Here is a 12,272-nt window from a genome sequence, read left to right as displayed (position 1 = left end):
ACAGAAGCATGATGATAGCAGACTGAGTTTACAGAATTAAACTCACTCTGCAAACTTCAAAGCATTTTACAGAATTGCTTCTAACATGAATCACCTTTACAGTTTAGGAAAATAATCATTGGCAAAATGAAAAACATATCATTTTTGAAGGTAGACCAATGATTCTGAATATTTATTGAGTTAAAATCCCAAGTCTGTTTCAAATTTCTGATTCAAGTCCTTTATAAAAAGTGCTTCTGTTAATAAAGACTAACTAAACCTGTATGAACAAACCCAGTTAAATATTAACTTGAAGCAATACATGTAGGCACACTCTAGATTTATTGGGGAAGGTTTTTTTAAATTAGTTCAACAATGTTTACACAAAATATCAGAGCCCACTTCAAGTGAAATTAGGGCAAAATTGTAAAATTAAGCTTCCACGATGGAATAATAACTACTGAAAGCAAATCCTTTTGTACACATATACTGCCTGCAAATGGATTCAGAATATGCTAATCTGTTCTCACTTTCACTCCATTCATATCCACTTAAATGCCCTAAAGGATTAGTTCTAATTTTATCAGACGTTAAAAACACCACAAACAATTACTTCTGTACATAAATTTGATCAATTTTATTTTTTTATTTCTTGAGCAGGTACAATGGAAGATGCCCTGTGTGTCCTCCCTGCGCTCTCACAGAGGTTGACAGCTGCTACATACATATATTTCCATTTTAACGCCTTTAGATGATCAAAGCATCAGCTTAATGTAATCAGCTCAAACCCATTTACTAGTGAGCCAACTGCTGAGCTTGGGGATCATTTTTTTCCACAGCCCTATCTTTTCTGGAACAGGTGCTATAATAGTAAATTAATTAGTCTTATGAGATGTACCTTGTCCTTCTTCCCACAGGCCGTCTCTCCTCAGGTCAAAGCCTACAGGCAAATGCCATCTGGACTGGGTTCCTCCATAGAAGCTACCAAAGTTGGCAGGCTGGAAACCATAGAGCAATTTTTAGATAATAATTAATATAACCTCTGATTTAAAAGCTTTTGAGCACCAACATGTTTGGGACAGTGTATAAGCCAATAAATTTGACAGTGGCATTTAGAACTACAAATGTAAAATATGAATAAAGTGAACCTTCCAGAATTGATTAGTTTATGATAGCAGCCTGGTTCAAAATTGCTTTTTAACTTAGAATGAGACATCAATCAGGGTCAAGTGCACAAAATAATGAAATGTACTGAATTGTGGAAAACAACATCCTTGAAACCCCAGTGGTTCTGATCTTGTAATCCAGGAACTGAGCTGTCTCACATAGTATATGGAAAGTTAAGCAAATATCAACAGGATATTAATTACCCTCACATCGCTATAAAATAAATTATACAGGAGGTCATGACCAGGGTTGGTTCCGAAACTCACAACAAGCAGTGAAACTTTTTTGTACCACATTTAGAGAACATTGTTAATGAATGCTCATTATCAGATCAATGCATTGGTTATTCAAGCAAAGACAATGATCATTGCAAACTAGCGTGTAAGAAGATTGGTACAATGTTGAAATTTTTGAAAACCATTAGTAGGAAGTATAATAGCCTCGTTCGTCATCACTAACACAACAAACATGACTGCAGCTTCAGTCAATAAAAGCACCTTATATCATTTTCAATATCTCAATTACTCATTTCTTACAGGATGCAGAATGGAAGACAGGGAAAGACCAATGGCTTCACTAGAATTGCAGTCTAAAGTATTTAATGTCCAGTTTCTTTAAGTTGTGTTTCAATACCAAAAATTATTAAATAGTGGATCCCAAACCCACAATCTGTACTACTTAAGAAGCAAGTATAGTAAGCACATGGGTACAGCACCGTCTGCTGCTACTTCCTCACTAAAGCACTGTCGGAATATCTCTAATATACCAACAAACAGTGATTCATCACCATCTTCCTAAGAACGCTTTGCAGTGAGCAATGAATTCTGACCTTGCCACCAATATCAACATTACAAAGTAAAATTCAAAAACGTATATAACTCTAAGAATGGAAGCAGAGTTACATCATCAAACATATTAAATATTTTAATTATAAACTATTTGACTTCTGTAAACTACAAGTTAATCAAGGCAATGCACCTCTAATCTGTCCATAAACATCATAATCAGATGAGCTTTCACATAACACATACAAAAAACTTTGCTGTAATTGATTTAAAAAACATGTTTGAAGATGATTAATGAGAGGATTGCATTGGTTATTCCACCATTTGGTAGACGATCACATATTTTCCAAGGTTTATTAATTGATTGAAAATTCATTCAAATGTAGCCATGATAATAAACTTGAGGTGTTTGTTTGCATTATTTCCTGACCTTGGCTGTGATATGGGAGGAAACACAAGGCAAATTGGAGGACACACATTTGAGTCCTAGAGCTATTTGCTACTTAAAATCTTTTGCCTCCTTTCATTGAATTTAATGAATTCACTAGTGGTAGAGAAAACTGAATGTTCAAAATCTCTTGGTTGAATCTTGAAGAACAGAGATAATCTATTATTTAAATTATGATACAGGGAACTATCATATTGTGGAAATATGATAAGACAAAGATAAAATGGCATTTGCAAATATAAGTGCTCTGTAGAACCAGTATTACCATTTGGTGTGAAGGTGACTACTTGCATATTGATGATCTTGAGTGACAGAGGAATTGAAAAGTTTTTCCTTTGTATACAGTTTGCTTCACAGCCATTTCTAAAAATACTAGCTAGAAGTTATGATTTTCACTAGTTCTTATAATGACTGACACATCTCAAAAATGTTATAACCTATCTGTAATCTTCCTATCTATTTACTGCTATCAACAGTTACCATATTCTGGTTTTACTTTGGACAATATGAATTCTAAATATCCGCAGAACTGAGCGATCAGCTGGTGACAGGCTTGTGCCAGAAGCTTAAGTTCAAATTTATTTAAATGACTAATCTTTTGTTTTAACCTGTGATTATGGTTACTATAAAATGACTGTTAAATGTTCTATGGGTTTCATAGCACAAAATCACAAACCTGTTGGACCTGGAGGACAAGCTGACTGCTTAGTTAGTTTAATTTAGTTAACTTTATCAAAGGCTCAATGTCCATTATACAGTTTACAGTAAAGGAGTTTAAGATTCAATTTCCATACCCAGTAGAATGTTATACCATGCCTCCTTCAGTTTAATGAAAGCATTTCATTATCTGTATCTACGCATTGCAAACTGTCTAAGGATCTGAGGAAAACCCCTGTATCCAGGTCTCATGGGCCCAGGGATCAGTCTTCCGCAAATATTAGGATTTGATAGAGTAGATGCTGTGCTTCTAGCAGATGGTTTTGAATGTTCTATTAACAGTGGCATTGATTACTTGAAACAGAGAACCTTGTTACATTGATAGCTCTACTGGGACTGAGCTGAAGTGCTTCCTAACCTTTAGGACTCATGCTGGGGTGCAAAATAGAGAGCTTCCAGCTCCTGATGCACAACGTAACACTCCACAAACCTTTACAAATTCATCAATTCCACAGAATTAACCTTTAACCTGGCAAGAACAATACATGCCCATACGTAGCATTGGCATCACAAATCATGTTGTCATGCAGTTTACAATGCATTATGTCAAAATTATTCATGTAATGAAAAATGACTAAATTGATGAAAAACATGGAAACAAGCATTTGCTCTATATACTATTTGTATGGCAGGCTAAAGGTTAAATAAGAATCCTGCAAAGTGTTAATATGAGCTGCAGGCAATAAACTGCCACATGCTGATACACGGGAAGAAGCATTAGTGAACTGTCTGTTCTCATTTAGCCATTTTAGAATGTAATCATACATTATTAGTAGCAGAATAGACAGGCTGGGTGGCTATTCAGTTTGACCTACAAAATGCTTTTCTAACTAAACTTGAATCTACTTAAGGTACAATTTTTTTTTAAATCTGCTTTCATAAAATATCCCAGTTCTGCTGAGAAATCCTCAGTCTAATGCTACAGACTTGTATTAATAATTTTAATGATTATTAAAATGTTCCTACACCATGGCAGAGTAGACTTGATAGTTCTAACCCCATTGTAAAAAAAACTCTTTCATAAAAGCAAAGTAATTATGTTAATTTCCTTTATATAGCATACAACAAGTAAACTAGTCACCTCTCAGGACAGTGATTTGGCTAAACTGAAGAAAATTATTTGGAAGAAGGCTAAAAAATGCATAAACATGAATTCAGATTCAAAATGTTTAACGTACGATGGTCCACAATTTCTGGTACAAAAGCATCAATTACGTGACCCTACAGCATTATGGGTAAAATATTACCCCAAAAGCTATAGTTATCATTAAAGGAGTATTTGGGACACTTAACTGTCCAAGTCTCCTTAAAGATTAATTTTTGTACGCTGCATTACTAAATGCAGAATTTGTTAGTAGTGTTCACAACAGCGGCAGAGGGGTGGTTCCTACCTTTGTGCTTGTCACACGCTTAATCTTCATTCCTGCAGGTGTTAAATACATGCTGACAACTCTGTGTGTGTTACTGTTCTTAACTGTTGCCATTAACTTATAATTAGGCACTTACAATAGCTTAAAAATAAAATTACAATGCATTAGAAATGCAAAACCATTCTACTTCATTTCACTAGCCTGATCTGAGCTAATCGATGCATCGCCACCTGAAATTTGCAAGCTGCCAACTGCTATGTTCTTCTTATCCCAAGGAGGAAAGGTCGTCTCTCAGATTTAAGTCACACCACTAAATTGTACCCACAAAAGAAAGCCAAATTAGCTCTGTAAGTTAACAAAAAGAATTTTTGTATTTGAATGTCATCTTCTCTCCACATACTGTAATGAGAGCTCTGTTCCAGGGCTTTGTTATGTGACAATTTATGGAAATGTTCCATAATGACTTCCCTGTAAAACAACATAGCAACTAGAGATTTCAAATAAAAGCTGTCAACTCCTGCTTGCTTTATTTATGAGGTCACTTTATAACTTCTAGTATAAAAATATTACATAATATTCAATTTTTTGAAGTAGATGATAAAACATTTACTAATCAGTGGGGTACTAGTTTTCTAATTTTGTAATAAAAAGCTATTTTTAAAGAAGAAGTGTTAAAAAGGGAATACCATAATTTCATATTTCCTTGTGCAACAGAGGGAGGCCATTCATCTCATCAAGTCTATGGAAGGTCTCAGAGTATTCCCATCAGTCCTATTTCTTCACCTTGTAATCTATTCTATTTTGCACACCCATAAACTCCCTGATATCCAGGCCTCCCATCTAAACTAGGAATAACTTACTGCCACCAATTAACCTACCAAAAGTGCATTTTTGGGCTGTGTGAGGAAACCAGAGCACCTGGGCAAATCCACACATTCACAGGGCATTTGCACTAGCTCTTCACAGAACGGGCCTGAGGTCAGATTTGTACTAGGGTCAGTGAAACGGCAGCATTTTAATAATACACTTCAAGTCTTGTTGTGAACCAGTTCATATCAACTGAGACTCACGTTGAGACAGTTGTCCTGATGAAAGATATCACATGAACCATTAATATTACTTTAATTCTAAACAATGACCACTAATTTACTGCTTTACTAATTTATTAATAATAGCATACAATTTGTGGCTGATTGACAGTAACCAGGATCAGATTCTTTATCTGTTTCATGGTAGAAGTTCTCAGACAAGGCGGGGCTCCTGGTTAAGGAAACGGAAATTTAACCAGTATTCTAGTTCTCATTCACTTTCCAAAAGCCTCTTCTGGAAATTCAGAAAAAAGAAATCAATAGAAAAGTATAAAACCAAGTAGTTTAGAATCAGGAGGAATGGATTCGGTGAGTCCTCATTTTTTTACTCCAGTTTCAAGGCATCAGATCAGCCATGAAGTAGGAAACTAACAGCTGATTATCACCCACACACCTCCCTCGCCACTGCTTATGTATATGCTGCCAGACTGGGTGTACAGCAGGTGGTGAACAAACCAATGCAAGGGCAAAACGGTTTGACCTCAGCCTCATAGCAGATACACCTGACCATGACGGGCCTCATAGGAGTGTCTATCATCCATTTTCACTTTGAGAAAATGTTGTGGAGTACTGTAGCCTTAAAAAATAGTAAAGATTCATAACGTCTCATAATTCATAACTCAGCATAAATTTCATTCTACCTTTACCATCAAGCCAGAGATGAAACCTTGATTCTTTAGAAGTTCAGCAGCAGACATAACTAAAAGTAAGATTCTAATTATCACCTCAAGGTTGTGGATTATGAAGCTACAGCACTGAACTATGTGGATGCTAACGTATAGAAAGGGTATGTTATAATCAAAGCACAGGTGATCTCACAGTGAGTGGGTTAGTTCAGAGCTCTGCCTCCAGTGATGAATGGGTTGAACAATTAAGCAGTTAATGGTGGGAGATTCCATGAATTTTCCCATGTCAAACAATGGCAAATCCTGACATTTGATTTCAAAATACATGGATGAAGCTTTTACATCCATCTTTAGTCACTGAGTAAATATTCTGTCTTGTTCTGCTTTTGAAGACGCCACCTTCACAGAACTTAGTCTTTAGACGTTTCAATTCACTACTTAAGGAGATGATAGATAGTGGTTATATACCAAAAGGCGATAGATTCGCTATAGTTCCCACAAACTGGGAGGTAACAAATTTAACCTAATCATTTAAGAATGGATGGAGAAAGAAAGCAGAAACAGTTAGAAATTTATTAATAAAAAGAAAATTGCTAGCATGTAAGACCATAGGACATAGGAGCAAAATTAGGCCATTTGGCCCATCGAGTCTGCCACACCATTTCATCGTGGCTGATCCATTTTTTCTCTCAGCCCCAATTTCCTGTCTTCTCCCTGTATTCCATCATGCCCTGGCCACTCAAGAATCTATCAAACTGTCCCTTAAATGTATATACGGACTTGACCTCCAAGTCTGCATATATTAGTAAGGAAGTGATAACAAAGCATTCAAAAATAATAGTATCAGGCAGAATCAACATAGATTTATGAAAGCGAAATTATATGAAAAAAACTGTTAAGAATTATATTGGAATGCAACTAGCATAACAGACAAGGAAGGTATGGTACATTCACAGTTTGATATGTGCCATACCAGTGGTTATTGGAGCACATGGGAGTGGGAGTAGGAGTAACATACTATCATGGATTGAGGATTTGTAAACAGATAGGAAACAGAGAGTAGGACCAAATGAGTCTTTTTCAAGTTGGGAGGCCATAGCTCGTGAGGAGATGCACAGATTGATGCCACGATCCCAGCTATTCACAATCTGTGTCGATATGGATGAGGAAAATGGCCGTAGTATTTTCCAAGTTTGATGACGAGACAAAGCTTGGGGAAGTAGGAGTGATGTGGCATAAAGATGTAGAAAGACATCAGTGAAGTACAGAAATACCAATTGAATAGACAAAGACATGACAGAATTCCCACAGATATCCACATTAATAGAAAAAATAGAAAGTCTGAGTATTTTTAAATACAGTGGATTCTGATTACCTGGGCACATCAGGACCAGTACATTTTGTCCTAATTAAGCGGCTACCCCAATTAACTGAAGTTTCATGAAAATGGTTAAAAAGTATAAAAAAGATAAACTACCAATTAACTGTGTAACGATTTATGTATTTAAATGAAATACTAAACAAATTAGAACACTACCAATACCTCTACAGTACAATAAGATGTGTATTAGTTCCTAACAGGTACAGATGGAAGAATTCTTCGACTGTGTTCCTTTGATTGAATGTAAATTAACAAAATCCATACAGGCACCTAGTGCAGATAATGGACTGCAAAGCTAAAGATTATTGCACCCTCCAAATCTTCATTTTCATTGTAACATTCAAGATGATTTTCAATAAATTCAAATTTTTCATAATTCCTAACTTGCTGAAGTAAAGAAATCATTTCATTTTTATTCCTGGCCATTTCTGGCATCTCCAAGCTTGAATGCATGAAACCACGGTGAGCAATACAGTTCCAAATTGTCTTACTGCTTATTTCTCACCAACTATCTGTCACAAAAATCACTGCTTTTTGAACACAAATACACACCACTGATACTAGTTTAAAACTGATCGCTCTCAGCACTTCAGTGTCTAACAGCCATGTAAGTACGCATGACTGACTCTAGTTAGAAACTGTTCAGCAAGTCTCCAGCCCCAATTATGAGGCATAATGTCCCAATTAAATAAAAGGAAATCCCGGCTCAATTTTGTTTTTCTTAAAAGTTGTCCCAAATAAATGGCTGCCCCGATTAACTGTAGCCCAATTAACCAGAACCAAGTAGTAAGTAATTAGAGGGTGTCCTTTTCCCAAATCATTGAAAGCAAAGTTTAGTGGCCATTATTGCAAGAAGGTTTAAGTACAAGTGTAAAAATGTCTTACTGCAATTAATAGGGGCTCTGATGAAACTACACCTGTAATATAGGTTGGATCTTTCAAACACTGTAGCTCCCTAACTAAAAAAGGATATACTTGTGATAAAGGAAATGCAAGAACTATTCATAAGTTTAAATCCTGGGATGGGAGAACTTCCTATGAAGACGGAATAAGAAAACTAGGCTTCTGTTTTTTTCTGGTTTGGATGAATGTTCTCCCTATGTTTAGAAAATGACGGAGAGCAATAGATATGGCAACAATTCTAGGACCAGAGAAAATTCCCATTAAAATGATGAATGCCTGCACTGTAGAAAAAGCTGCAGCTTTAACCAAGTTGTTCTTCAATAGCTATAACACAAAAGGAACATGGCAGTGGAACAAATCAGCAATTAAATATAGCCCCATCAGTTCACCCTAAACTGTGCTCAAAATTATGCTTGCTATTGTTGGTACCCCATTCATCATCCTATACACTCATTGCCCACACTATCAGTACACAGTGGCTGAAGTCTACACCATTTACAAAATACATGGCTAAAACTCACCAACCTTATTCCAACAGAACCTCCCAAACCCGTAATATCTACCACTGGAAAGTCAAGGGTGACAGGCATATTGGATCATCACTAGCTGTCTCAGAAAAACATCACCAATCCCTTATTGTCACAGGTCTAATGTAAATCATGGAACTCTGTACAAAGCAGCTCACTGGGAGTCATCATCATCATTATGTGATGTTTTGTATGACCTGGGTGATCATGGTGTTTATCCATGACCATGACTGTTCTTGGCAAAATTTTTTTTACAGAAGTGGATTGCCATTCTTCTGGGCAAAGTCTTTACAAGACAGGTGACCCCAGTAATCATCAATACTCTTCAGAGATTGTCTGTCTGACATCAAAGGTGACATAACCAGGAATTGTGATAAGCACCAGTTGCTCCCGTGGCTTCACGTGACCCTGATCCGGGGGGGGGGGTGCGGGGGCTAAGCAGGTGCAACACCTTGCCCAAGGACGATCTGCAGACTAGCAGAGGGAAGAAGCACCTTATCTCCTGTGGTAGAGATGTATCTCCTCCACCCCGCCACCTTTCGGAGTACTGTCACCAAAAGGACTGCAATGGTTCAAGGCAGTGATTGACCACAACCTTCTTAAGATGTATAGGAACAGACAATAACTATTCCAAAAAATAAAGTTAGGACTTCCCCACTCCAGTCCATATTATTATTCATATCAAAACTGCAGTAGGATAAACAAAGGGGAAGTCATGCCAATATGGTTGATTTGTTATGACTTTTCAGAAGGTGACTTATTTTGTAAAATCCGGTTATTGTACAGTCCAATTAAGGAATCTAAAACATAGAGTCATAGAGCTGTATAGCACAGAAGTGGGCCTTTCTGCCCAATTTATCCATGTTGACCACAATACCTACCTACTCTATTGCTATTTGCCTGCTTGAGACCCTGTCCAAGCACCTCTCCTGAACACATGTTAGTTTCTTTGGTAAATTCAAAACTCTCCATATCCTCAGTTTTCAGAAATATTATACTACTGACAAATATTATTACTTTTCAACAACTTAACTCCATTTTCTGAGTTCAGTGATAATTCTGTCAGGTGCAAGGTTACATTCCACAAGTAGCAATATGATCCAAACATTTATTGCATACCAAAAATAACAATTATTGCCTGTAGTCCAATACCAGAGTTGTTTGTACAAGATCATCTCCTGCCTTAACAGTGCTTTGATTACATCAAATGAACGCTTTGCATCAATATACTCCTGAATTTACTTTAAACAGTTGGTTTTCTTTTGTTTAATCAAATATGTTCAACAGTTGTAGATTTTCAGTAACATGATAACAATTCAATATTCTAAAATAAAAATAGAATCAGTGGTAAAATGTATTGGACATTTGCTGACACATCAAAGGTGGTGATGAATCAGCATATAGGAGGAAGTTTAAAAATCTGGCTGAGTGGTGCCACAACAACAACCTCTGACTCAATGTCAGCAAGACCAAGGAGCTGACTTCAGGAGGAGGAAACCTGAGGTCCATGACCCAGTCCTCCTCAGGGGAATCAGAGGTGGAGAGGGTCAGCAACATTAAATTCTTCTGTGATATCATTTCAGAGGACCTGTCCTGGGCCCAGTACCTAAGTGCAGTTACAAAGAAAGCATGGTAGTTCCTCTGCTTCCTCAGAAATTTGTGCAAATTCGGCATGACATTTATAACTTTGACTAACTTCTATAGATGTGATGTGGAGAGTATATTGGCTGGCTGTATTATAGCCAGGTATGGAAACACCAATGCCCTTGAATGGAAAATCCTAAGGAGAGTAGTGAATACAGCTCAGTTCATCTTGTGTAAATCCCTCCCCACCATTGAGCACATCTATGTGGAGCATATTCACAGGAAAGCAGTATTGATCATCAGGGACCTCCAACACTCAGTTCATTCTCTCTTCTCACTGCTGTCATCAGGAAGAATATACAGAAGGTTCAGAACTCACACCACCAGGTTCAGGAACAGTTACTATCCCTCAATCATCAGGCTCCTGAACCAGAATGTATAAATTCACTCAACGTCACTTGCCTCCTCACTGAAATGTTCCCACAATCTAAGGACTCACCTTCAAGGACTCTTCATCTCATGTTCTTGATACTTATTGTTTACTCATTTATTTATCTATCTATTTATTTGTTATTATTATTCTTTTTTTCTTTCTCTTTGTATTTGCACAGTTTGTTGCCTTTTGCACACTGGTTGTCTGCTCTATATGTGTAGTCTTTCATTGATTCCATTATGATTATTGAACTTATTGAGAACACCCACAAAAAATGAATCTCAGGGTTGTATATGTACTTTGATAATAAACTAACTTTGAACTTTGAACTTAGTTTTTCCTTATAGGGTGAGGGGACCTGGACAACATACTGATGACATCTGAAGGCACTTGAAAAGTTCCATCAACGCTGACTTTGAAACATCTTAAATATCAGCTGGGAAGATAGAAGAACCAACGTCAGTGTGCTAAATGAAGCAAAAACAACAAGCATTGAAGCCTACGTCATCAAGAACCAACTAAGATGGAGCAGTCATGTTGTTCGGATGAAAGACAAACGTCTGCCAAAACAAATCTTCTACTCCCAGCTTAAAGAAGGCAAACATAAAACAGGCGGACAACAGAAGAGATTCAAAGACGTCTTAAAAGCCAACATGAAGAAATGTAACATTGACATCAACAATTGGGAAATCAATGCCAAGGACAGGAAACTCTGGCAAGCCATCATCCGAGAAGGAACCACAACTTTCGAAGCCAAAAGATGTGCAGAATTAGAAGAAAAGAGAAGAAAATGGAAAGAGAGGCAGCAACAACCAAAGCCTAATCTGCCATCTGGAACTACCTGTCCTGAATGCAGATGAACTTTCAAAGCCAAGATTGGACTCATAAGCCACTTGAGAGCCCATAAGTAGATCAACAGAACGAAGACCATCATCCTCGACCTCAAGGGATAGCCATGATGACGCTTTGACCTTAGAAGATTACCGGGAAGCACTAATATTATAAAGATGGAAATGAACCATCTTTTGGGGGTTTTTGGATAGATGTGGCAGACAGTAAAGGAAGAGTAGTGTGAAGGTAGAGGGTGGCAGTAAATGAAACATATTCTGTCTGTAGGTCAGTGACTGGAGCTTTTCCACAGAATCTGTTCTGGGACTCCTTTTCTGTGTGGTCTTTATAAATAACTTGGATGGTGAAGTGGAAGGATGTGGTATTTATTTTGTAGGTGACACAAAGATTGGTAGTGTTGTGGATAGTGTGGAGG

The 12,272-nt window shown here is 37.1% G+C and overlaps 1 long non-coding RNA gene across 1 annotated transcript in view; it reads right to left on the bottom strand.

Annotated features, from left to right (window-relative positions):
- Positions 1 to 12,272, bottom strand: part of LOC134345262 (uncharacterized) — a 699,247-nt gene that overhangs the window by 412,452 nt on the left and 274,523 nt on the right. The window lies entirely within an intron of this gene.

Source organism: Mobula hypostoma, chromosome 4, assembly GCF_963921235.1.
Source record: "Mobula hypostoma chromosome 4, sMobHyp1.1, whole genome shotgun sequence".
Taxonomy (NCBI): domain Eukaryota; kingdom Metazoa; phylum Chordata; class Chondrichthyes; order Myliobatiformes; family Myliobatidae; genus Mobula; species Mobula hypostoma.
The sequence above is the reverse complement of the archived record's forward strand: the minus strand, read 5'-3'. Positions and strand labels throughout refer to the sequence as shown.